Genomic DNA, 27,204 nt, shown 5'->3' with positions numbered 1-27,204 from the left:
ACGTCTAGTTATGGAGCTGGGAGCTGAACCCAGGGCTTCTTTTATCCCTAGGCAAGCATTCTACCAACCAAGTTATATCTCCAGCCCTTTGGCTTGATAATTTTAAGAGGTGGTTTCTACTTTCAGTTTTTTGTTTTGTTTTGTTTTTTTTGTTCAAGGCAGGGTTTCTCTGTGTAGCCCTGGCTATTCTGGAACTCACTTTGTAGACCAGGCTGGTCTCGAACTCTCAGATACCCGTCTCTGCCTCCCCGTGCTGGGATTAAAGGCATGTGCCTCCAAGTCCAGCTCTACTTCAGTTTTTTAATCAGGGTTTATATAGCCCAAACTGGTCTCAGATTCTTGTTCCTACTGTCTCTGCCTCCAAATAATGGGATTTTAGACATCAATAAGTCACTATACCTGGTTTCTTTTTACTTTTTAAATTTGCTTTTTAACTTCAAAAGTAGTAACTGTCAGAGTGGGTCATGGTTGCAGTTCTAAGGCTGAGACAAAATGATCAAGGTTTTGAAGATAGACCAAACTACATCACAATTCCAAGACATCCTGAGCTGCAGAGCAAGGCCCTGTCTTAAAACAGAAGGAGAGGAAAGTGGAAAGACGGCTCCGCAGGTAAAGCACTTGCAACAGAGACCTGAGTTTCATGTCCATAACTATTGTAAAAGGAGAAGGAAAAAGCCAACCCCACAAAATTGTTCTGTGACTTACACATGCACAAAATAAAAACTTTTAAACTAAAATAAAACAAAGGAAGAACTACTTATTATAAGAGTCAAACAATAACTTCCTCCTTCCATTTCTCAAAAAGCCGCAATCTAAAAAGCACACAACCAGATCCATCCAAATACAGACATAAGGAAAAATATTTATAGCTTGTGCTGAAGGAGTTTTCTTCCTGAAGTATAAAATGGATAAGGTCAGAAAGATTCCAGACTAAGGCAAGCCTCAAGTTCGTAGGCCTATAAAGTGAGTTCCCTACAAGTGTCAAACATAAAACTTTGACTCATTCTCATGCTACCATGCTTGGTTTTATTTTGTTTGCTTTGCTGTGTTTGAGTGCTAGGGCTTGAAGTCAGGACCCTAAGTTTGCTTGGCAAGTACTATACTACCACAACACACACCTAGCGTCTCATTACCAACTATTAAACCACATAAATATGTATACAGTGAAAATGTCAATCCAGAGTTGTAGGCCAACCTCCAGAGTAGGCTACAGCTCAATAACAGGAAGACATAATCTCTTTGCAGAACTCCACAACTCAGATTAGAAACAAAATTCTGGTGTGAAACTGCTCCAGGCTTCCCTTTGTTCAAACTAACAAATCCATTTAGTATTTCTTACCTTTTACTACTAACCAAGAAGGTTTGAGAAAAACAGTTCCTACCAGTTCACCTTAACTCTGTACTGAAACTATAATTCTTTTCTTTACCTAACATAAAGAGCTTCAGAAGAAATACTTTGAAAATCCTTTGACCTAACAAAGCAACACAAAGTACACTTAAGTCATTTATAATCTCAAAACAATGTGTGTGTGTGTGTGTGTGTGTGTGTGTGTGTGTGTGTGTGTGTGTGTGTGTGTGTGTGTGTGTGTGTGTGTTTGTAGGAGCACACATCAAGTCACAGGATAACCTGTAGGAGTCAGGTCTTTCCTTTATTTAACCATGTCAGTTCCATTAAGTAGCAAGTACCATTATCCCTTCAGCAACCCCACTGGTCCAGGTTCTTTCTTAAAAAATAAAATAAAATAAAGGGGCTGGAGAGATGGTTCACCAGTTAAGAGCACTGGCTGTTTCCAGTGGACTCTGGTTCAGTCTCCAGCACCCACATGGCAGCGCACAACTGTCTGTAACTCCAGTTCCAGGGCTTCTGACACCCTCACACAGACATACATGCAGACTAAACACCAATGAACACAAAATAAAACATTTTTTAAATAATCAAATTTTTTAAAAAATCTGCCGTTCAGCCGGGCATTGGTGGCACATGCCTTTAATCACAGTACTAGGGAGGCAAAGGCAGGTGGATCTCTGTGAGTTCAAGGCCAGCCTGCTCTACAGAGCGAGTTCCAGGACAGTCTCCAAAACAATACAGAGAAACCCTGTCTCAAAAAACAAAACAAAACAAAAAACAAACAAAAAAATCTGCCTTTCTCCTATAAATCAAAATGAAAAACAAAGTACAGTTTACAAATATTGTATAATCCAAAGAACTATGATATAAGATTAATTTCTTACAGGAATAAAAAAAAAGGAGTTCTTACAAATATCATCATTAAGACAACTAAAAAAAATAAGCATCAAGATTACTAAAAAGACCAGGCAGGGGAGGCAGAATTCAAGGTCAGTCTGCTCTACAGTGAGTTCCAGGACAGCTAGAGCTACACAGAGAAACTTGTCTCAAAATAAACAAGCAAAAAAACAAATAAATAAGAATATTTATTACCAAAAAGCATGTCTATCAATTTCCAAGGACCTAAACTCAAGAGTTCAAACCAGCAACATCTTACTGACTGGTGGACAGAACTTAGAGGCACCAAAACAATTACATCTCTCTCTAATATACGTACTGTTGTTTAAAAGAAAATGGATCTTTTTTGTTAGTAGTGGTATATTTGACCAGGGTTTCTCTGTGTAGCCCTAGCTGTCCTGGAACTCTTTGCAGACCAAGCTGGTCTTGAACTCAGATATCTGCCTACTTCTCTGTCTCCCAAGTGCTGGGATGGTGGCATGCCCCACCATGCCCCTACCATTCCTGACATGTTCTTAACAGCCATAAGATAGATTTTGCTGCATCCCTCACAACCAAAAGAAGCCAAATTAAACTAAAGTCAAATAGGTCTGTGCCTAAGGAGGCAGTGTCAGTCAGGTGTTTTTCATTGCTGTTTTTAAAAAGGAAGAAGAGGCAAATTTCCCAGTCTGTCCCTTACAGTAAAACAGACAGGGACACAGAAAGTCTAGAACAGCCTCTCCTCTAATGCCATTGTGAAGTTCCCCCAAATAAGTGCTTTAGTCATGAAAAGCTGCATACAAGTACAAGAAACAGGACATGACAAGAATATATATACAAAATCAATGTCAAGATTCTACCCCATTTACCTAAACATATAAAACTAATCACTCCAAAGAGACAAAGTGAAAGGAATTACCTTCACAGATTTACTCTGATATCTAATATGTAATTATATTTAACTGCTCTACACAAAATCATCTAAAATATAACACAACTTACTAAGAACTAAAAGTTACAGGTCCTTCTTGCAATTTGATCACCTACACCAACTGTTTTCTTCCACCTACTAGTTAAGATTTTGGCCGGGCGGTGGTGGCACACGCCTTTAATCCCAGCACTCGGGAGGCAGAGGCAGGCGGATCTCTGTGAGTTCGAGGCCGGGCTGGACCGATAGCCTCTGAAACAATACAGAGAAACTCTGTCTTGTAAAAACCAAGAAAAAAAATATTTGGGTGGTGGGTGATGGTGGTGCACACCTTTAATTCTAGCTCTCAGGAGGCAGAGACAGGGTTTCTCTGTGTAGCCCTGGCTGTCCTATTACCTGCCCTGTGAATTCAAGGCCAACCTGGTCAACAGAGCAAATTCCAGGACAGCCAGGGCTACACAGAGAAACCCTGTCTCAAAAACAAAACAAAATAAGACAAAAACAAAAATAAGCCGAACTATTTGGTGAGACTATTTCAAACCAACCAATCAAACCAACTGAGGGAGGGGGAAAAAGAAAAGACTTTGGGTAAGTCACCTAACTCCTTGGAGATTCAGGATCTTCCTCCTCTGCTTTGTAAGATTGCTGTAAGGCTCCAGACCCGTAAGGAGCTGTGGAAGTGCTAGGTTTCACTATTACTGTTGTCATTATTAGTGAATCCTCCTGAGTTCACGATGGTTCCCCTCACTAAACAATAAGGCCAACTAAACCCACAGGTGCCACAATTCCTAAAAATAGCAAATTTATAAGAAACATTTCAAAAGCAGTTAGCAAACAACAACTGTTAGCAAAGCAAAACATATTCAGGGGGAAAATAAAATGACTGTGTAGTAGCCAAGCAGTGTTGGCACATGCCTTTAATTCCAGCACTTGGGAGGTAGAGGAAGGTTAATCTCTGTGAGTTCCTGGCCAGCCTAGTCTACAGAATGACTTAAATTTGTTGTAGGGCAGTCCAGGCTACGCAGAGAAACCCTGTCTTGAAAAACCTAAAAAAAAAATTGTGTGGCCTAAATAATCAAATGCAACTGGAACTATCTCCACATTCATAAAATGAAGCAAGCAGAACTTACTATTCTCTAACATAATAGTAGAGAATATGTGTTTAGCATGCTAAAAGAACCAGGTTCAGTTCACAGCTACAAAACAAAACAAACAATAGAAGCAACAACTTACAACTACAACCTAACTAATAATTTAGACAGACAGACACACAGACACAGACACAGACACACACACACACACACACACACACACACACACTTCTTTAAAAAAAAAAGATTTGGGCTGGAGAGATGGCTCAGCAGTTATGAGCACTGGCTGTTCTTCCAAAGGACCAGGTTCAATTTCCAGCACCCACATGGAAGCTCACAAGTGTCTGTAACTCCAAGATCTGATACCCTCACACAGACAAACATGCAGACAAAACACCAATGTACATAAAACAAGAATAACTGAATTATTTTAAAACAAGATTTATTAGCCAGGTGTGGTGGTGCATCCCTTTAACAAAAGAATGTGGGAGGCAAAGGCAGGTGGGTCCAGGCCAACCAGGGTCTCAAAAGAAACCCTCTTTAAAAAGTTAAATTAAAAAATTATTTTAAATATGTCTTTGTGTGTGTGCAGGAGCATGCATGCAAGTAAGTGCAATTGCCAGTGGAGTCCAGAAGAGGACATCATATCCTCTGGAAGTAGAATTTGCTTGGAGCTGAAGCAGGAGGTTATGGGTCATCTCATAAGCACACAGGTGCTCAAAACTGACATTAGGCCATATGCAAGATTAGTATGTCCCCTTAATTGCTGATCTGACAAGCTGATCTTCTCTCACAGCATTTGGAGAATGTGATTCAGAAAATTAAGACCTCTTCAGTTGTTTGCAAACACATCACTCCAGCTCCCCATGGCCAAGAATGACCTCAAACTTCTGATCTTCCTGCCTCCACCTCCCCAATGTACCAGCACACCCAGTTTTCAGTGCTGGGAGTTAAACCTAGGGAGAGCTTCAAGCATGTTAGGCAACCACTCTACCAACTCAGCTGCATGCATCCCAGACCCCTGCTTAGCTGTTAATAGAGTTCCATTTCCTCATTTACTTAACTGTTATGTGTCTGCCACCTGAGTGTGTACATAAAGACAAATATCTAAGAATAAAATCAGCAATGAAATACTGAATCTAAGATTTAACTCTTGGGAAAAAAATAATAATCATTACCTGGGGCTGATGAGATGGCTCAGCACTTAGTGGGTAATTTAGCCAAGTCTGCAACCTGAGTTCAATTCCTAGTACCCACAAAAGCTGTCCTCTGACCTTTACACATATGCTATAACATTCACATGTGCAATCATATATACAATGCATAAATGATGTAATAAAAATTATAAATCTAGGCTGGAGAGATGGTTTAGTGCTTAAGAGTACCAGTGGCTCTTCCAGAAGATCTGGGTTCAATTACTAGCACCTACATAATAGCTCACAACTGTCTGTAACTCCAGTTCCAAGGGGTCCAATGTCCTTTTCTGACATACTCAGGCACAAGGTACACACAACATGTACTGACATATTGAGACAAAACATTCATGCACATAAAATTTAAAATGAGTAAGTAATTAAAACCCCTAAAGCCAGCTGGGTGGTGGTGGTGCACACCTCTTAATCCCAGCACACGGGAGGCAAAAGCATACAAATCTCTGGATTTGAGGCCAGCCTGGTCTACAGAGTAAGTTCCAGGACAGCCAGGGCTACACACAGAGACCCTGTCTTGAAAAAGAAAAAGAGAAAATCCTAGAACCAGGCTCACATCTGTAATTTCAGAACTCAAGACACAGACTGATAGACTGGAAGTCTTTAAAGAAGATTGGATCTTAAAAAAAAAAAAAAAAGAACAGGGGGGAAGGGGTAGAGAGATGACTCTGAAATAAGAGGACTTGCTGTTCTTCTAGAGAATACATGTACAGTTCCCAATTACCTATAACTTAAACTATAGGGCAATGGTTCTCAACCTTTCTAATGATTAAATAGTTCCTCATGTTGTAGTAACCCCCAACCATAAAATTATTTTCATTGCTACTTCATAAGTGTAATTTTGCTACTGTTATGATTTGTAATAGAAATATCTGTGTTTTCCATGGTCTTAGGTGACCCTCTTAAAGAGGCTGTTTGACATCCTCCAAAGGTTGCGACTCACAAGTTGAGAACCACTGCTCTAGGTACTCTGGTGTCTTCTGGCCTCCACTGATGTACACAAACCCACACAGCATACACTTACAGAGATAACATACGAAGACCAATAATAAAATAATCTCTTTTAAAAAATCTTGAGATGGGGGCCGGGCTTTGGTGGCCCAGGCCTTTAATCCCAGGACTCGAGGGGCAGAGGCAGGTGGATCTTTGTGAGTTTGAGGCCAGCCTGGTCTACAAGAGCTAGTTCCAGGACAGGCTCCAAAACAATACAGAGAAACCCTGTCTCGAAAAACCAAAAAAAAAAAAAAAAAGAAAGAAAAGAAAGAAAAAATCTTCAGCTGGTTATATGGTTCAGTAACTGTGCAGAGACATTCATGAACCTGTGGGTTGATGTCCAGTACCATCAAAAGAAAGATAAATTTTTAAAAAACCTAAGATCACTTGCATAACTAAAGTTCTCCCAACAATTGGAAAATTAACTACAAAATGTCAAGTCTTAAATTAGAGGCCTAAAAGTGGCCTACTGCTTTGCATAAACAACATGTGGGTGGAATTTCGACACACAAGTTTTTCTATAATTGGAAGCTTTGTTTTCATCAACAGGATCTTACTATAAGGTACATTATAGGACAATTCAAACGACACTGTATGAAACCAAAATCTAAAAAACAAGCACCAAACCCCTAGTAACCATACCTGTCTCCATACAGCTCTTACTGGTCTCTTATACTAAACTAAATTCAGAAGGGAAACAGAATTTTGGGAAACACCACAAATCAAAACTATAAACAAGTAAACAAGTAGCAAATTCTGAAGGCAAACTCACCCAGAAACAGGAAAACCATTATTATGAACTGTGTTTCTACTCTGTGTCGACTATAAAAGACATTTTAGGATGTGACAAAATATTAACTGTGATTGAATCTAAATGGAAAAGTTATATGTAATGTTTTTTAGTCATAATTTCTAAGTTAGCGACAGAATGGTATGTATGTATGTACGTATGTACACACACACACACACAGCAATAGCTTATTAAAACCTAGCTCTAACACTGGGGATGTGATTATCTCAATGCTATTACACTTTCCTGCTGTGCATGAAGTGGCACCAGAAAAAAAAAAAAAAACATGGGGGTGGGGAGTCAGCCCTGTAATTCCCAGCAGATGGGGGGGGGCAAAGTCTGGTGGATATCTGTGAGTTTGAGGCCACCCTGGTCTACAAAGAGTTCCAGGACAGTCAGAACTGTTACACGGAGAAGTTCTTAGGGTACTTGGGAAGTAGGATCAGAAGAATCAGGAGTTAAATGTCATCCTCAGCTACAACAATGAGGTTGAGATCAGCCTGTGCTACATAATACTCTGTCTCAAAAAACAAAACAAAACAACAACAGAAAACAGCCCAACTCCATTTCTCCATCATTTATTTCCTACTGATCACTATGAAGCACAGGCTAGTCTGATTTGCAAGCCTCTAGCCTCAGTTTAACCAATGTTCAAGTGTGAATGTGCACCACCATACCCTATCCATCATTTTCTTAGCATACTAAAGTTTCCTGATAATTATAATTACTTAACCTCCCTGTACCTTAGTTTTCTCATTCATAAAAATGTAACTACTATAGTAGTATACATCTTTTAACCAAAAGGGTTAAAAGATTTAGCATGTGAAAATTGTTCACTATTACATACTTACAATGTTTTGTAGAACAACAACCCCACTCTATAATGAAGAATAAAGCATAAATCTTAATGTATGCAACAAAATAATTTTAGATCACAAGATCCTGTAAAGCAAATTAAATTCAAAACAAATTCTAAGCTAAGTATGGTGTCTCATACATGTCATCCTAGCACTAAGGAGACAGCAAGGATGGGGAGAGACAAAACAAAAACAACAGGCTTCTCTGAATTATAACCCAAAAAACTGCAACTTCTCCCACCTCAAAATTTTTTATTTGCTTTGTGTGTGTATAGGGGGAGGGGTCATGCACACACATATGCAAATGCAAAATTGTTAGTAGACTTTCTTTGAAACTATGAACATTATTATATTTTCTCTAAAGACCCCTCCCCAGTACAGCTCCTTACAGCCCTCTCCTGTGCAGCTTTCCTAGACCCTAATTCGAAAAGCATGACTTTCTTCTTCTTCTTCATTTGCCTCCTCTTGGAAAAAAAAAATTAAAGAATGATACTAGATGGCCCATACCTGTCATCATGACAAGCCAAGCCTGAGTTACATTTATGAACAAAACAAGGCCTTGTATCAAAAAGAAAAACAGAAAATGAAACAAATAATGCTGAGAAAAAAATGAAAATCATTCTCTTGCTCCCTTACAAAAACTCAGGTACACATTACATTTTACCAAAAAGTAATCTGACAATGAGAAGAGATCATAAACTATTTCAGAGTATTTGTTTACATTGTATGAAGATGTGTCGCAGTGGTTGGTTTAGTAAAGACCTGAATGGCCAATAGCTAGGCAGGAGAGATAGATGGGATATCCATGGAGAGAGGAAGAGGAGTAAGAATCCAGGTACGCCGGGCGGTGGTGGCACACGCCGTTAATTCCAGCACTCGGGAGGCAGAGGCAGGCGGATCTCTGTGAGTTCGAGGCAAGGCTGGACTGACGGCCTCGAAAACAATACAGAGAAACCCTGTCTCGTAAAAACCAAAAAAAAAAAAAAAAAAAAAAAAAAAAAGAATCCAGGTACATCGATTATGCCAGACATGCCAGAGAGACACTGAAGAAGTTGGACGTGGATACAGAGCAGAGGTAACCAAGTCACATGGCAGAACATAATTTAATAGAAACAGGTTCATTGTAAGAACTAGTGGGACTAGCCTAAGCTAGTGACCAAGCTTTTCTAATTAGTGAAAAGTCTCCATGTCGTTATTTAAAGGGTTAGCAGTACAAAGATATGCAACAATAAAGTTTACTACATTTGGGGCCCAATTCATGGCATGTAAATCCACATAGGGTCTGAGAAAGCTGGGAAAAATCTGAGTGGGTTTGGTGCTCCTGGAATACAAAGGTGCCCCTCTTTTAAGAGGCCCTGCTACAGAGCACTTGAATGGGGTTTATGAACAGCTGGCAGTGCACCACTCAGTGGCAAGAGACTCTATAGAAAGACCTACCACAGCATGGACCCAGAAACCTCCCAGAGCTGGGGTGTTTAGACCAGCTAGCTCCTGGCTGGGCATCAGCCACCATGAGGCTAGGTTCTCAGGAACTGAGGGGGTCAGAGCCACCAGTGCAGAGTCATGCAGCAGAGGACCTAACAGGTTAAGGTATAGCTCATGAGGGCAGAAATATGCATAAAGTCAGATCCATGCCAAGAAAACCTCTGAACAAGTTACAGTGTGCTTAAAAAATGTGCTTTGATGCTGAAGAAAGAAAAGACAATGGATATAGTCAGTCATAAAAAAAATATTTTAAAATAATAAAGTGAAGTCTTTAAAGAGCATAAAGTAATATAATAGGACTACGCCACATAAGCATGGGAAATACCACAACTTAGGGTATGTGGATCATATATAGTGCTTTGTTAACTTTAAATATTTTAAATGATAATGTACAAAAAAGAACAGCTGTTGAGAGATATTGGCTTGGGGGGGTGACTGCTGAATTAAACCAGCCTATACATTTTAAAGATGTTTTAACTTTAGAATGGAAGTCAGGGAATTGGTTGCATTAGGGGAAAGGTTACACCTTTGTTTCCAGAGGAAACAAAAAGCTATGGATTTCTTCAAAATTAATAAAGATCAGATTTGATTGGGGAAACCTCCTGAAAATTTAGGTGACAGACATGAATGGGGAAAAAAACAAGAAAAAGTACAAGACAGGAGATATATAAGCCGATCTCTTGACATGAGAACAGCTCTGAGACTGAATGAGACATAATAAATCTTATTGGTTACAGAATTATTATGACTTATTACACGCCACCCTTTCATTTAACATGGATAGAGATTTATATTACAGTTTGGTTATACAGTCCAAACAAACTTACAAAGTTAAAAACTGCCTTTTACCTGCTCAAACATAGAACAAAAAAATCTTTAGCTGACTTATGTACACTGTCCATTCCATACTTGTGTTAATGCAGATATATGTTACCTTTAAAAGTCTGTGTTTTCATAAAAAAAAAAAAAAGGACCAAAGGTCAATAAAGACAAGTAGCCCTGGTGATTCAGCCTCTCAGAATGCCTCTGTTGCAGTTTACTAAAAATTCTGCATCCAGACCAACTTCAAAGCTGCTAGCTGAGATGGTCCAGCCTCACAGACTACTCCAGCCAAGACTTAAGATAAGCTCTACACACATCACACAGAGACTAAACAAAAAATAATGACTTGATCATTGTCCCAATTTCTTAGGGTCCCCGAAAGTTGCCATTGCTACTAGACAACAGGATGACCTCATTTACAAGAGGTGGGGTAGCTGTTTTTTGATCTTTCGGTGGGTTATGGATGTTTGTCATTATTTAGAGGTTTGGATGCAAGCTGTTACTAGGGGAAAAGCTGAGCAAAGGAGATTAGCTTTGGGGATCTCTTTCTGAAGTAAAGGGAGGGAGCAAAGTATAAGAATGATAAGATAAAGGGTAGATAATTAAATCTATTTTTAAAACAACTATTAGTCTCAAATATTTTACATTGGCATGGGTTTTTGTATAGTGATACAAATTTAAGGTTATTTTTGTTATACTATATATATGTTTCTACTCTTATTTAAGATTTTGTACCTATACAGCTCATTTAAAAATATAATGTAAATTTCTAGTCCCTGAAAGTTATGATTACAAACTATTTAGGGTAATTAAAAAATACAGGTTTGGGCTGGAGAGATGGCTCAAAGGTTAAGAGCACTGACTGCTCTTCCAGAGGTCCTGAGTTTAATTCCCAGCAACCAAATGGTGGCTCACAACCATCTATAATGAGATCTGGTACCCTCTTCTGGCCTGGAGGCATACATGCAGACAGAATACTGTATACATAATAAATAAATAAATCTTTAAAAAAAATACAGGTTAGTAGTTAGTCATCTAACAATCAAACTTACAGTCATGGAAGGTATGTTTTCAAGGTTAAACAGATATTTTAGATGTTTGATCTTCAAGCACTTCAGAGACCCACAAAATATGGCATTTAAGATGTTTTAATAACATAAGGCTCTTCATGAGAGTGAGACATGTCTGCTCCTGGCAGCACCAATCTACTTCAAAAAAGAATGATGGGTATAAAAGAACCTCCATATGGAATTTGATTTCTTTGTGGCAAAAGTTAGCCAGTGGGCAAGAAACTACCCTTGCTTTAACTGCTGACAGTATGTCCAAACTGGGCAAACAGGACACAAAAGAAGGCAACTGACGAACTTTGCCAAGATGAGGTAGGACAGTCCTTCAAACTTCCTGCTTTACTAAAAAGTCTGTCAGACATTCTAGGCTTGTAGGTGAAAGATAGATGCTCCATTGTTGCAGAGGAACCTTGGGTGACTGTCCAGACAGGCAGCTGTTTTTGTCATTTCTTATAGTTTTGGAAGTCGCTTGCTCTATTTCCTGTTTACTTAGATAATATTATATCCTTCTGAGATCTTTCATGGGGTTGAAGATTAGTTATAGTTACAGTTTATCTTGTTACCAAATTCAGAAAAGAAATTCACAAAAGAGGTGTAAAGTTTATAAGGTTGAGAAACACAAAAGCTCAAGTTGTTTATCTAAGATGTTTTAAGGTCTAAAAAGATATTTTTAGGGTGGTAATGCAAATTATGATAGAGAGTTGTTTAGGTACAAAACTCTGAACGCATCAAAATAGGAAAGATAATAGAGTAATTTCTCCAAATTTGTTAAATACAAATGGACTGGACATTGTAAATGTAACTCTTACTTGATAATTGTTTTTATTGCATATAATTTTAACGTATTAAGAGTTAAAACCTTTCCATTCTATTTAGTGAGACAAGAGGGGGAAATGTGGGATACTGTAGATTATATGAAAATGTATTGCTGTGATTTGTATAATAAAGAGCTGAACGAAGCCGGGCGTTGGTGGCGAACGCCTTTAATCCCAGCACTCTGGAGGCAGAGGCAGGCGGATCTCTGTGAGTTCGAGGCCAGCCTGGTCTACAGAGCAAGTTCCAAGACAGCTTCCAAAGCCACAAGCCACAGAGAAACCCTGTCTCGGGGGGAAAAAAAAAGTCATTCTTGAGTCAAGTGTGGTAGCACTTCAGAGGTTGTGGCATGAGAATGGCTATGAGTTTGAAGCTAATCTGGAATAGAGTTCAAGGCCATCCTGAGATGAAAGAGATAGAGAAAGGAAGAGGAACTTCATCCAACTGTGGTGCCACACGCCTGTAATACTATCTCAGGAGACTGAGGAAGGACGATTGGTAACCCAGTTTGAGGCCAGCATAGACTACATAATGAGACCTTGCTAGTAAACAAACAAGCAAACAAAAAGGCTACAAAGATGGCTAAGCAGTGAAGAACAAGTACTGCTCTTGCAGAGGGCCCAAAGTGGTTTCCAACACCTGCATGAGAAAGCTCACACCATATCTCTAATTCCAACTCTAAGTAATTGGATTCCTTTGGCATCCATGAGAGCTGCACTTAATGTGCAATTCTCTCTCTCTGTCTCTCTCTCTTTCTCTGTCTCTCTCTCTCTGTCTCTGTCTCTCTCTCTCTCTGTCTCTCTGTCTGTCTCTCTGTCTCCAGAAAAAAATCTTTAAGAAAGAAAACTGAGAGAGCTAACAATATGGGTCAGCAGGTAAAGGTGCTTGCTGCCAAGCCTGACAACCTCAATTCAATTCTCTGGACAAATGGTGGAAAGAGAGAACCAACTCCTGAAAGTTATTTTCTGACCTCCACATGTGTTTATAGCACATGCCCATGTCTCTATATATAAAAATAACAAAAACAGTTTTTAAACTTCTTTTTCTAGAAGGCTCTCACTGTGTGACTCTGGCTCTAGAACCTATTATATAGACCTCCAAGTCACAGAGATCCACCTGCCTCTGCCTTCCTCCCAAGTGCTGGGATTAAATGTACCACTAAGCTTAGTCTTAAAAAAAATTAAAGAAAATCAACAAAACAAAAAGCCGAAAGCACAGAAAAAAAATTGCTGCTAGAGCCTGCATCTTTACTGCACACTGCAACATAATTTACCCTGAATTACACCAATCTAATACAGGTGGTCTACATCTAAATAGAGTAGAAGATAATACTGAATCAAGAATCTGGCACTGGTCAGGCAGTGGTGGTCTTTAATCCCAGCACTCAGGAGTTAGAGGCCCAGCCTGATCTACAGAGTGAGTTTTGGGACAGCCAGGGGTACACAGAGAAACCCTTGTCTTGAAAAACCAAAACAAAAAAACAAACAAACAAACAAAAGAACCTGGCACAAGGCCAGGTGTACTGAAGCACTTGGGAAGGAGAATCAGATGGGTAGATCTCTGTAAATTCAAGGCTACTCTAGTCAACATAGGGAGCTCTAGGACTATAAGTGAGACCATGTCTCAAACACACACACACACACACACACACACACACACACACACACACACACACACACACACTAGCAGTTGGACTAGAGTAGCAGCTCAGGATAGAATAGTTTCCTAGCATATGCAGAGCCCAGAGCTCCAGAGCTCAGGAGGTTAGGAAGGATGGACTTGGCACAAACCAAGGATGGTGGCCAACACCTATAACCCCAGCACTCATGAGTCTGAGGCTGGAGAATTCCAAATTTATGGCTAGCTTGAGCTACAAAACTACATTTGTCTCAAAAAAGGGTAGGAGGGACACAAGCTGGGGATACAGCTCAGTGCAGTGCACTTGTTCATCATGCCCAAAGCTGGGTAAATCCCCAGCACTGCTAAGGAAGGAAAGGAGGAAAAGGAAGAAGGGGAGAGGAGGGAGAGGTGATAGTGGGGGGAGAGGGGAGGAAGGCATGGAGGGGAAGGAAAGAGAGGAAAGGGAAAAGAGGAGCACCTAGTACAAAGGTTGCTAACCAAATTCAAGAGCCAAAGAATGCACAGCCTCCTTTTCTCTTTCCTAACCCTTACCCCACGTGTTTTACATGTAAGTTCAGTCGAGGTTATATTGCAAGTGGCCTAACAACTTGACAAATTCTCTGACGATACAAACACCACTGTCATTTGACTCAAGTTGTGCTTACTAGAGCTTCTCCTTAAAGTAACTCACAATCGTGGCTCCTAATTCTGAAGCACAGGAAAGCTTTTGCTCAAAACAAAGTGTGCTCAAAACTGGAAATAGAATGCTGTAAGATCCAAATTGGAGAGTGACGATTTTCCTTACTCCCACTTACCTCAGAAAAATGAAGAAGGGAAAAAAAACTGGAATTTTATTGGAAATTATTCTGGGGAACTTGTGCTAAGAACAGAAGAACTCCTGAAAACTAGAGGCAGAGCAAGGAAGGATAAAGCCACTTAATTGAGAAGAAACTGAAGCTCAATTTTCTGGAGGCCAGAAGCTACCAAAAAGTAAAAGAAAGGGGCAGGAGATATGGCTTAGTGGTTAAGATCACTGACTGCTCTACCAGAGAACACAGGTTCAATTCCCAGATGCCACATGGCAGCTAACAACTGTCTGTAACTCCGGATCCAGGGGACCCACACCCATGGTAAAACACCAACACACATTTTTTAAAAAGTAAAAGAAAAAAAATCTATGAGACCAAGAAGTCTATCCTTAAATACACAAAAATGGCAAGAGATGTTCCTACTTGCAAGCAAAGAGGAAAAAAGGTAGCTTCTGATGGAGGAATAGCAAAGATAAACACAGCTTATCCTGGGACACAGGCCCTGAAACACCTGCCTCAAACAGACAGTCCTAACGTCTTCAGCAGCAATATACCCTGTATCCATCAACAACCCACTGCAAATCATGAAAGATCATATCTTCTTATCTTCTGCTAACCCACGGGAAAGAGTGCAACTAACTCTCCTTGGGGCACCACACAACCTCCAATTCTTAGAAACCCCTGGATCTAAAGCAATAGCATTGTGAAAAACTTTGAGAACATTAACCGAGGAATCCTTACCAGCCCTAGAACAGTTGGGGTTATTAAACAGACAAGTAAGAAAAACAAAGCCTGGAAGAAGTTAAGAAATTCATCTAGGTTTATCATATGAGTCAGGAGCCAGAGTAAGATTTGAATTCAGCCTTAGCCTTTAGACAGTATCAGAAGCAGACTTCCAAACCTTGGCTCAGTGGATACTGAGTTCACTGTTCTTCAATCTTAGAGTCAGCCCAGGTCAATTTCTTGGCTGCACAGAATAAGGAAAGAAAAAATTTCCCTTAAGGCTTCAGGAAAAGAAGTCAAAATATAGAGTTCTTAGGCTAAAAGAACCAAATGCTCCTCTACCCTGCCAATCAATTTCTCAGCCAGGCAAAATAAGGCACTGCATTTAAGAACCTAGTCATTTTTAGCTCTAACTAGAAGCAAAATTCTTCTTGCCCAACATTCCAAATTAAGAATACTTGGGGCAGACAAGATGGTTCATTGGGTAAAGGCACTTGCTGTCAAGTCCGACAACCTAAGTTTGACCTCAGAACCACATGGTAGAGGAAGACAACTGACTCCCTCCCACAAGTTGTCCTCTAACTTCTGCCACACACACATACACACATGAACCAAAATCAATACATAAATGTAATAAAGAAGAGGAGAGGGAAAATTACAAAAGCCAGTAGCCAATGAATATTTACTGAATACAAGTCAGCACAGTTCTAAGCACCAAAGATAGAACAGGAAGAAAAACATTGCTGTCTTTAAGAAGCCATGTGACATGACAACTAGAACCAAGCATTAACACTTAAGTACATTCTAGGAAGAAAATATACATGATAAGGGGGAAAAGTCACTCATACTTTTCAATACAAGGCAGTTGGAGGAGGCCTCTGAGATAACAATGGAATTTAGATGGCATCTTGAAGTAAAAGTATAAAAAGAGAAGTAAAAGAATATAAGGAAGAAAAAGCAAGTACCAACTGTCCTTGAAAGTTAATTAACATGTGTGAGGACCAGTAACTGCGATTAAAACACAACTGACAACAGAGAGAAAGAGCAGGCGGATACTAGGTTACCATTCCAAGATTTGGATTTTATTAAGTGTAATAACTTACTATTAAAGGATTTTAGTCAAAGAAATAACAAGATAATGGAAATTGGGACAAGGACAGAAAAATGTAGGACATGATAAGCAAATTGAGAAAATGTTCTGAAGAGACAGCTAAGAAGCTGAGCATGATGACAAACACCTGTAATCTAGAACTCAGGAGGAGGGAGTGGTGGAATGATCAGGAGTTCAAGATCAGCCCAGGCAATTCAAGACACTGTCTCAAAACACACAAAACAGGACTGGAGAGATGGTTCATTAGGTAAGAGCAAATGCTACAGAGGTGAGTTTAGTTCCAAGCATGATTGTTCTGCCTGTAACTCCAGCTGCAGGGGATCTGCAGTCTCTGGCTTCCACAGACATTTGCACTCACATGCACATATGCACAGACACACACACACATACACATAATTAAAAGTAATAAAATGGCCGGGTGTTGGTGGCGTACGCCTTTAATCCCAGCACTCGGGAGGCAGAGGCAGGCAGATCTCTTTAAATTCGTGACCAGCCTGGACTACCAAGCGAATTCCAGGACAGCCTCCAAAGCCACAGAGAAACCCTGTCTCGGAAAAAAACAAACAAACAAACAAACAAAAAACAAACAAACAAAAAAAGTAATAAAATGAAAATATCTAAAGAAATTGATTGAGTCCTAGAACCAGGATGTGGCAGCACATACCTTTAATCATAGCACTTGGGAGGGATAGTCAGGCCAGTCTGGTCCAGGGCTACACAGAAACCCTGTCTTGAGTGAATCCTAGAAAAGTATGATGGTGACTAATAATCTTAGGTGGCTTAAGGCAGGAATATTTTTAAAAAGTGATTCCTAGGCCGGGCGTTGGTGGCGCACACCTTTAATCCCAGCACTCAGGAGATAGAGGCAGGCGGATCTCTGTGAGTTCGAGGCCAGCCTGGTCTACAAAGTGAGTTCCAGGACAGGCTCCAGAGCTACACTGAGAAACCCTGTCTCGGAAAACAAAGTGATTCCTAGGTTTGTGGCTTAAGTCCCAAGTGAATACTGAAGCTATCTGCTGATGAATCTGAACCTTACTGGTGTGTGTGTACTACTAAAGGAGGAAGTAATAGTTTAGGAAGATTTTCTATTTTCCTATAAATGTGAGCCTGAGAAGACATGAATAATCCAGAAGAGACTTTTATATAATACTAAATTTGAAACAGCCTTCAAGGAAGCATCCTGTAGAGAATAAATATAGTTCAGTGGTAGACTTGGTAGAGTCCTTGTCCTGTGTGCTAGGTCTGAAGTCCAATATACAGTACCACAAGCCAAAAAATTTTTTAGAATAAAAAACATTAAAAAAAAAAAACTAAAGCCGGGCGGTGGTGGCACATGCCTTTAATCCCAGCACTCGGGAGGCAGAGGCAGGCGGATCTCTGTGAGTTCGAGGCCAGGCTAGACCGACAGCCTCCAAAACAATACAGAGAAACCCTGTCTCGAAAAACCAAAAAAAAACCACTAAAGTATCCTTACCTCGGAAATAGGATCAATATGAGTCTGAAAAGTTAGTTCAGTCCAAAGCCATTAAAGTATGAGGCCAAAGGACCATCCTCATAACTCATGCAAAAAAGGCATGGGGGTGCATGCTTGTAATCCCAGTGCTGGGAGGAGGACAACTGAGTCCCTGGGAGCTGTTGAGCAGCCTGCCTAGCTTAGTCAGCAAACCAAAGTCAGTGAGAGACCCTGCCTTGAAAAAAAGCATGGTGGCCAGAATAATACCTAAGCCAAATTTCTGGCTTCCACATGGATGTACATACATGTATGCACACACATATACACACAATCACACAAAATAGCAATATGAAATCATTCTATATATAATTATCTGCCAATTGATAAAGTTATAGAATATATTTAAAACATTACTTCACTTACTTCACTCTAATTTTTTTTTTTTTTTGGTTTTTCGAGACAGGGTTTCTCTGTGGCTTTGGAGGCTGTCCTGGAACTCACTTTGTAGACCAGGCTGGCCTCGAACTCACAGAGATCCGCCTGCCTCTGCCTCCCACTTCACTCTAATATTAACTGAATATTTGCCACATATTAGATAGCACTCAGTGCTTTTCAAACACATTTATTTTTCACAAAACTATTAAGATAGTTGTTGTTGTTATTATTATTATTATTATTATTATTATTATTATTATTATTCCCATTTCACAGATAAGAAAACTGAGTCTAGCCCGGTGGTGGTGGCATACACACTTTAATCCCAGCAGAGGCAGGTAGATCTCAGTGAGTTCAAGGACAGCCTCTAGTCTACAAACCAAGTTCCAGGACAGCCAGGACTGTTACAGAGAAACCCTGTCTCGAACGAGGGAGGGAGGAAGGAAGGGAGGGAGGGAGGGAGGGAGGGAGGGAGGGAGGGAGGGAGGGAAAAAAGAAAAGAAAAGAAAGAAAAAAGTATGAGACTTAGAAAAGTTAAGAAAACAAGATCTGGTAGCTCTCACCTCTAATCCCAACACTGAGGTTGAGGCAGGAGGATTGCTGTGAGTTTGAGGTCAGTCTGGGCAACATGCCTCAAAAACAAAATCAAAATAGGTTGGGGAACAGCTCAAAAATTGTCTGTCAGCACCTCATAAATCTACATATAGTAAAATATCCCTGTAATTTTGGAATGACACAGATAGATCAAAATTTCAAGTCATCCTTTGTACCTTAAACAAGTTTAAAGTCAGTCTGGACTGTATGAGACCCTATCTCAAAACATCAAAAGTTGACTCAGGAGATGGAGACAGGGAAAGAGAATATCTGAATATGACTCAGAACACAGTGAGCCATTGGATAACCTTAAGCAAATTGCTTGACACTCAGGCCTCCCCACCTATATATAAGAAAATTAACTTGGAGAAGCCAACCATTATCAGTCAGGTATGGATGTTTAATTAACATTTGTAATACATATACAGATCATTAGATCAGCAAGACAAAGTTGAAGCAACAGCAATGTCACCAGCACCATTGTGATGATGTGCAAATCACCAGAAAACACTGTAAATTATGAAAGCAGATGTGGAGCTGGCATCTGTAATCCCAGCAGGTGGAGATAGGAGGACTGGGTTTCCAAAGTTATCCCCAGCTACACACTGAGGGCAACCTGAGCTACAAAAAAAAAAAAAAAAAAAAAAAAACTGTCTCAAAAACAAATTTTTTTAATTGTACACACCAAGAAAGAATGTGAGTACCCTCAAGAGAAACTGTGTTTCTTTTGCCTTTATTTTTCAGTTAAAAAAATATACCTCCCATATAGCCCAACAATTGCATTTCTGGATACTTATTGTAAAGAAATAAAAAATTAAGTTGCATTCACACAAAAATTCAAACACAAAAGGATCCCTGGGACTTGCTGGCCAGCCTGTCTAGCTGAATCAGTGGTTTGAATCAGTTCAATGAGGAACCCTGTCTCAAAAACTAAGGTGGAGAGAGACTGAGGAAGACAATGCCAAATCTCACACACATATGTGCATACACACACACACACATCAATATGTACACACACATTAAAAAAAACTTGGACACAGATATTCACAGTTGTTTTATTCATAATAGCCCCAAAACTGGGAGGAAAAAACAGGAATCCTTCAACAAATACTGATACATCTAAACCAAGATTTATGAGGTTTTTGTTTGTTTGTTTGTTTGTTTGTTTAGAGACAGGGTTTCTCTATGTAACCTTGGTTGTCCTGGAACTCACCCTGTAGACCAGGCTGGCCTTGAACTCACAGAGATTCACCTGCTTCTGCCTCACAAGTGCTGGGACTAAAGGTGTGCGCCACTACCGCCTGGATCTCAATCACTTTTCTGTGTTTGATTTTGAGACAGTCTCACTAAACTCTCAAGCAAGCCTGGAACTTATCATCCCCTAGTTCAGCCTTCTGATTAACTGTGAGTGCAGGCCTACATCACTAGGCCCCATTTGTATAACATTATTGAAAGGAAAAAGGGAAATACGTTAGCGCCTGCTGGAGAGTTCTGATGAGTTGACAGTGTTGGAAGCTGACACACCTGCTCCTCTAATTGCTCTCTCCCAAGTCTCCAAACAAAGCTTTATTCTTATTTAGCCCTCTACATTGCCAGCTTAGATACTATAACTTGGAGACTAGACAGAGACTGAAGGAATCCTGATAGTAACAAAAATGACTTGTATCAATATCAATATTCAGTCTGTAAGAAAGTACTAGGATTTTTCAGGATGTGCTCACTGGGGAAAACTAGGGAAAGAGCCACACACAATGGATGGATGGATGGATGGATGGATGGATGGATGGATGGATGGATGGATGGATATCAGTCTTCCACCACTGCCTGGCTTATTTATTTGAGGCAGGTTTTTTTTTTTGGTTTTTTTTTGTTTGTTTGTTTGTTTGTTTTTTTGGTTTTTACTCGACAGGGTTTCTCTGTATTGTTTTGGAGGCTATCGGTCCAGCCCGGCCTCGAACTCACAGAGATCTGCCTGCCTCTGCCTCCTGAGTGCTGGGATTAAAGGTGTGAGCCACCACCGCCCGGCGAGACAGGGTTTTATTTACTATGTTTCTAATAAAGCTGTTATTCTGAAATGTCTGGCAGTGGAAATTCTTGAGCACAACTAGTCAAATCATGGATGTTTAAGAGTTGTGACTTGGGCACATACAAAATTCACCCATTGTTACATCTGTTCAGTTTCGAAACACAAACTAAGCTCAACTCTTTTGCACTCAATTCTTTAACTGCCATACTGCCAGAAACTTTTAACTACCATACTGAATAACAGCAAAAAAAAAAAAAAAAGCAAAAACACCAAAACCTTTTTTGTACAACTGAAGGTAAACATGCAATGGTGCCAAAATAATTTAATTTTTTAAAGTAACATTTATTCCTGGTAACAAGTTTTTTTAAATACACTACTTTTCTTCCTCCTAACTTTTATCAATCCTATATTCCTAAAGCCATAATGACTCATAGGACATGCAGCATGCATTCACCAAAGTTTTGGAGTTTTGTAATAAAATGTGATCATACATACCATCTATTACCCTTCAATCTATCTTTTATTTTTCAAACACTAAATCATAGAAAGGAAAAATATATGAATCTTTTCTAAGCACCAAGCAAGATGGCAGGTACAGGACACTTCCTGCCTGGAAAAAAACTGGCAGATGTTTACCATACTAATGTAGACAGTTGAGTGAGTCATTCTGCCAGAGTGAAAGACAGAACACAGGGGAAGAAATACACATTATATTTTAGGAGAAAATTGCAAGATGGGTCTGGTATGGTGGTATGCACCTATAATCCTAGCACTCAGGAAACAAAGGAGGGGGGATTCCTGCAAGATCAAGACCAACTTGGGATACAGAGTTCCAGATCACCCTGAACTACACAGTGTGACCCTGTCTCAAAAAAAAAAACAAAAAACAAAAAACAATGGACTGGAGAAATAGCCCAGTGATTGTTCTTCCAAAGGATTAGGGTTTGAGTCCCAGGACCCATGTGGCAGCTAACAACAGTTTGTAACTAGTTCCAAGAGATCTAGTGCCCTCTTTTGTCCTGTCTGGGCATGACACACATGTGGTGTATACACACACACACACACACACACACACACACACAGGAAAAATGTCCATTCATGTCAAATAATAAAAACTAAAAACAAAAAAAAAACACCACCATACTACACATGGTGTCTTACACCTTTAATCCCAACACTCAGAAGACAGAGGCAAGTGATTCTCTATGAGTTCAAGGCCAGCCTGGTCTACATACTGAGTTCCAGGCCAGCCAAGCCTACATAGTGAAACCCTGTCTCAACAAACCAAACAAATGTGTTGAGTATAGTGGTGCATGCATTCAATCCCAGAACTTCTGATTCCTAGCACTCATGAGACAGAAGCAGGAGGCTCTCCAGGCCAGACTGGTCTACATAAAGAGTTCCAGGCCAGCCAGGGCTACATAGTGAGGCTCTGTCCTATAATTAAAAAAGAAGGAATGGAGAGATGGCTCAGAGGTTAAGAGCACTGACTGTTCTTCCAAAGGTCCTGCGTGCAATTCCCAGAAACCACATGGTGGCCCAAAACCATCTGTAGTGAGATCTGGCACCCCCTTCTGGACTGCAGGCATATATGCAGACAGAACACTACATAATAAATTTAAAACCAAAAAAATAATAATTAAAAAAAAGAAAAAATGGTGCTTTACATACTCCATCTCTGTAAATCTCCTCCCAACCCATCCCTAATTTACAGGCTCAATGTGAAATCACTCGCCTATGATCACGCAGTCAATAAACGTTCAAGTTGAAGTTCAAAACTGCAAAATCAGTTTTCTTCCTTTCTCAGGTCTTTGTTCCCATTTAATCACAGAAGATATTTTAACAAATATTGTTCAGCACAAGCCTATATACATAGGCTTAAGTAGAGAGACACATATAAGCTGACTTTGACTGAACTTACTTTTATTTATCATATTTTTGGAGGACTTCATTGCTATGTAGGAAGATGACAGGGAACAAAGAATTGAAAACAAAGAGTTTTCAGTGTAGGGAAGAGACCACAGCTATGTACACTGAAACTTTTAACTGCCATACTGAACAACAGCAACTTCCCTTAAGGAAGTACAAAGTGCTGTGGTTTGAAGATTCCTGCCACTTTCCCCAGAGCAAAAAGACAATCTCTAACATTAGCTTCCTTCTAACTGGCCTGGTTTCAATTCTGTAAGCAGTTTCAATTTCCCTTCTTGATCCCTATATGAACCACTAAACTTGACAACCTCAATTAGGTGAACAAGCCTACAGGCTCGTGTCAGCAGAAAGCTCCGGCTCCAAAACAATGCTGTCATTCTGGGATGTCTGGCAATGGAAATTGGTCAAATCATGGATGTGTAAGAGTTGTGTGAGACTTGGGCACTCACAAAAATCACCCATTGTTATAAGTATTCAGCTGTGAAACACAGACTAAGCTCTTTTAACTCTTTATATGGGGTTCCTTTGCACTGCTGATACTTTAAGTCCAATAATGACAAGCAGAATGACATTCAAGTTTGCTCACTTCATCAATAGTAAGTGTTCTCACGAACAAACAATCATAACGACTTTGGGCCTCTTTTCTTCTGTTTTTGTTTTTGTTTTGTCACAGTCGTTTGTCTTTATAATGCTAGGGATTAAAACCAGATGTGTGTTTAGACAAGCATTCTACCACTGAGCAACCTCCCCAAAGCACACAGCAGTTTAAAGATTAACTTCATTAAAAACATGCTAAGCCGCCAGGCTGTGGTGGCGCACGCCTTTAATCCCAGCACTCGGGAGGCAGAGCAGGCGGATCTCTGTGAGTTCGAGGCTAGGCTGGACTGACAGCCTCCAAAACAATACAGAGAAACCCTGTCTCATAAAAACCAAAAAAAAAAAAAAAAAAAAAAAGTTGTCATTAAGTGCCAGGTGAGGTGAAACACATCTTTAATCCCAGCACTCAGGAGACAGAAGCAAATGAATCTCTGTTCCAGGTCAACTTGGTTCGCAAAGCAAGCTATAGGCCATCCAAAGCCACATAGTGAATGAGAATGAGATCCTCCTTCTCTCTCTCTCTCTCTCTCTCTCTCTCTCTCTCTCTCTCTCTCTCTCTCTCTCTCTCTCTCTCTCTCTCTCTCTCACACACACACACACACACACACACACACACACACACACACACACAAAGTTATTAATGGCTAGTGAGATAACTCAAAAGTGTTGCTATAGAGACCTGACAACCAGAGCTTGACTCCCAGAACACACAGTGGAAGGAGAGAAGTCATTATAAAAAGTTGTTCTCTTACCTTCACACATTCATCGTTGACAGACCACATATGCATACATACACACATTAAATACATAAATGTAAAATGCACTAGGATGCAAAAGAAAATAATCTCTGTACTTTCCATCTTTGTGGCTGCCCACACTGAATTGGGGAGTACATAAAAATAAATAATGGAGCTAGCGAGATATTCAGCTGGTAAAGGTACCCCGCCACCAAGCCTGACGACCCGAGTTTGAATCCTGAAACTAACATGGTGGAAGGAAAGATATGACCTCAGAAAGTTGGCCTCAGGCTTTGACTTGTGTGTTGTGGTTTGCAAGCCATCAACCTACCTTCATACACACATATAAACAGATTTAATTAACACGTAAAATAAGATGAAGTAAATAAGTAAAAGCTGCCATCAGAGCATCACCAACATTTCTGTAACAGCTGTTATCTTGTGTGTGTGGGGGGGGGGTGCTCTGACTTAGAAGCCTTCTGTATCATTTCAGACCTCTACAACCACTCTTGACTGGTGGGTACTGTTGGGCAGCTGAGATTAAAGGCAGTGATGGTGCACACCTTTAATATCACCACTAGGGAGGCAGAGACAGGTGGATCTCTGAGTTTAAGGCCAGACTAGTATCTAGAGTGAGCTCCAGAACAGCCAGGGCTACACAGAGAAATACCATCTCGAGACACATAGGTGGGTGCTGTCATTCATTGTCCATCTGTGGCCTCTGTGTCTGGAAAAGTATTCCCATACTCAGGAGTAGCCTAGAATTCAAAATCAGTGTTCATACTCTTTTGCTACAAGAGTTTATTCCCTAAGAACAGACCTATGACTATGGCTTCAAGTCACCTCAAACTTGAATATAACCCAGATATGTTTCCAATCTTTAGGGTGAAATTTAGCCTGGTAATTGTGTTATTTCACAATCTTTTCAATATCTGGTTGGAGAAAGCGAAGTCTTTTTTTTCCAAATGAAGTTTTCTTTATACAGAACAGGTTGAACAGTGTGAGAGTCAAAGCTCTTCCTAATTCTGAGATGTCCCAGGAATGGTCCAAAACTAGTATAAGACGGGAGCTCTGCTTCCCCATTGCAGTTCCACCACTAACCAGCTGTGCTCTGAGATTTGTTCTGTTTTGAAGATAGGGTCTCACTATGTAGCTCTGGCTGCCCTTGAACTTGCTATGTAGATAGACCAGGCTAGCCTCAAACACACAGAGCTCCACCTACCTCTGCCTCCTGGGTATTAGAATTAAAAGTGCACACCACCACACCCTGCCTGTGTTCTAATTTCACAAGAAACCACATTTTACTTTATCATATTGTTTACAAAAGAGATACCACCATTTTATAGATCTGTGACCAGTACTACATGGAAGAAAAATATATAAGGTCTAAGCAACATGGTAAATATTGATAATCACAGAACTCAGAAAGCTGATGCAGAAAGATCCCAAACTAGAGGCAATCCCAGGCTTTATCTCAAGATCCTTTCTCAAATATTAACTTTTGTCTATTACTAATAATGTATTTTTGTTTCTACACACATAGCTATAGGCCCATATAATTTTTTTCAGATAGTCTCCTTTGAACTCCTGGTTCCCCCTGCCTTCATCTCCAGATTATAGGCAATGCCACCTAACTGGTTTATACAGTGCTTGGGGATCAAACCCAAGTCTTCCAGTAAGCTAGAGAATCACTCTATTAACTGAGCTACACTGGCAGACCCCTCAACTAATTGTATGCAGAGACCAAATGGAACACTAAGTATCTTCTCCCATGCTCTATACCTTCTTTCTTTCTTTCTTTTTGTGGGACAGTGTCTCACAGAACACAGAACCCTTCAATTAGGCTGACTGGGTGACCAATAAGCTTCAAAAGTCCATGTGTCTCTGCTCCTACAAGATGGGGTTACAGAAAGAAGAGTGGCACCTTTCTTTTACATGAGTGCAAGAAACCCAAACTCCAGGTGGTGGTAGTGCATGCCTTTAATTCCAGAACTCAGGAGTCAAAGGCAGGCAGATCTTTTCTCTGTGAGATCAAAGCCAGCCTGGTCTACAGAGCAAGTTCCAGGACAGCCAGGACTATTAGAGAAACCCTGTCTCAAAAAACCAAAAAGAAAAACAAACAAACAAACAAACAAACAAACAAACAAACCCAAACTCAAGTCATCACACTTGCAAGGCAGGCACTTAACTAACTGAGCCACCTCACCAACCCCTCCAGCAATTTTTACAACAAAGAGATTCTCTAACCCAAGTAAGCCTGAGGAATAAGTTCATTGTCTCAGCACTTGATAGAGGAAACTTCCAAATAACACACTGTATGGAAGCTGTTGGTGATGGCTTTGATCTCTGTTGTTAAGGAATAATAATAATTCACATATAGCAGAAAAATAGTCTCCTTTGATAAGGGAAAGCTAGCAAGGTAGCTCAATGGGCAAAGGCACCTGCCACCTGATGACCTGAGTTCCAACCCCAAAATACATATGATAGAAGAATAGACTTTTGAAAGTTGTCCTCCACAAGTTCAACATGGCTCTCATACAGAACCCATCCCACCCCCATTATCATAAAAGGAAAAAAATTTAAGGATGAATGTTCATGGTTCATCAAGGATATAGGAGAAAAGATTCAGAATACCAATACTGTATTTCACCAGGCTTCTTAACCAATACTTATATACTCTCTCTTTCTTTCCTTCCTTCCTGTCTTTCCTCTCTTCTTCCTTCCCTTCCTCCCTCCTCCCCCCCCCAAATACAGGGTTTCAAATAGTCCAGGCTAGCCTCCAACACACCATGCAGGCAAGCTGGCCTTTAAATTCCTGGTCCTCCTGCCTCCATCTCCAAACTATATGTATTACAGACATGCCCAACCACCCCGGCTCAATTCACCTACTCT

At 40.2% G+C, this 27,204-nt stretch overlaps 1 protein-coding gene and 1 non-coding gene across 8 annotated transcripts in view; one reads left to right on the top strand and one right to left on the bottom strand.

The window, feature by feature from the left end:
* Positions 1-27,204, bottom strand: part of Ambra1 (autophagy and beclin 1 regulator 1) — a 196,486-nt gene that overhangs the window by 154,395 nt on the left and 14,887 nt on the right. The gene's annotated exons all lie outside the window — the stretch shown is intronic.
* On the top strand, positions 24,358-24,472 carry LOC121140592. Its single transcript, XR_005877516.1, has one exon. It is a non-coding gene; the product is annotated as a small nucleolar RNA SNORA31 (small nucleolar RNA).

This window comes from Mesocricetus auratus, unplaced genomic scaffold, assembly GCF_017639785.1.
Source record: "Mesocricetus auratus isolate SY011 unplaced genomic scaffold, BCM_Maur_2.0 Super-Scaffold_100004, whole genome shotgun sequence".
Taxonomy (NCBI): Eukaryota; Metazoa; Chordata; class Mammalia; order Rodentia; family Cricetidae; genus Mesocricetus; species Mesocricetus auratus.
Note: the sequence above shows the minus strand (reverse complement) of the source record. Positions and strands in the feature narration are given on the sequence as shown.